The 1,091-nt window shown below is 28.6% G+C and overlaps 1 pseudogene; it reads left to right on the forward strand.

The window, feature by feature from the left end:
• The first annotated feature begins 487 nt into the window (after positions 1-487).
• LOC120857160 lies at positions 488-569 on the forward strand (annotated as a pseudogene).
• The last annotated feature ends 522 nt before the right edge of the window (positions 570-1,091 follow it).

Genomic DNA, 1,091 nt, shown 5'->3' on the forward strand with positions numbered 1-1,091 from the left:
CTGCTCTAATGATTTTCCTTTTCTTTTTGGTTTGTGATATATTTAGGTATACATATGTGCTTTTTAAAATAGTTCTTCTATTTGGAGTTTGTTGAGATTTTTGGATCTTTGGGCTGACTTCTTTAAATCAAATCTGAAAGAAAATGTAGTTATTGTGTATTTACATATTTATTTTATCTCTTCTCACTTCTGCTTCTGGGACTCCGTTTATATGTATGTTGGATCATTTTATATTAGTCCATGGGTGACTGATGTTCAATTCATTCTTTTTCTCTCTGTGTTTCCATTTGGGTAATTTCTGCGGACTTGATTTTATATCTCTAAAATATTTTTGAAAAGATTGGAATATAGTTGATGTATAATACTATATGGTACAGATTACAATACAGAGATTCACAATTTTAAAGGTTATATCTATTTATAGTTATTATAAAATATTAGCTATATATATATTTGAAATTAATTAATTTAATTTAATTGGAGGCTAATTACTTTTCGGCATTTTGGCTAAGATCAAGCGTAGTATCTGTTCTTATAGCTTATTTTATACCCAGCAGTTTGTACCTTTTTATCCCCTCCCCCTATGTTGCCTATACCTGCTTTCCCTCTTCCCACTGGTAACCATTAGTTTATTCTCTGTAACTATGACTTTGCTTCTTTTTTGTTATGTTCGCTATTTGCAGTATTTTTTAAATACTGACTTGATGCTAAATTTACTATTTCTTTTTCCTTTGTACCCCATCTGCTGTTAAACCCATAAGATTAACTTTTAATTTCAAATAAATAAAATTTCAGGTCTATACTTTCCATTGGGTTCTTTTTAAAATTCTGGAATTTCAATTTCTTTTTGATTTTCTGCTTCTCTTCATGCACTATGTTTATTTTACTCCCTGAAAATTCTTTCACATATTTATAACAGTTATTTAAACTCCATGATTATCAATTCCAACATATTGGTCTTCTATGAGTCTGCTTCTATTGACAGTTTTTCTCTTGATTATTTATCATATTTTCCTCCTTTTTTCATGTCTTATAATTTTTAAAATTTTGTGCCAAATATCACACACAAAAACAGAGATACTAAGTACAAT

This window comes from Oryx dammah, unplaced genomic scaffold (genome assembly GCF_014754425.2).
Source record: "Oryx dammah isolate SB20612 unplaced genomic scaffold, SCBI_Odam_1.1 HiC_scaffold_28, whole genome shotgun sequence".
Lineage (NCBI taxonomy): Eukaryota > Metazoa > Chordata > Mammalia > Artiodactyla > Bovidae > Oryx > Oryx dammah.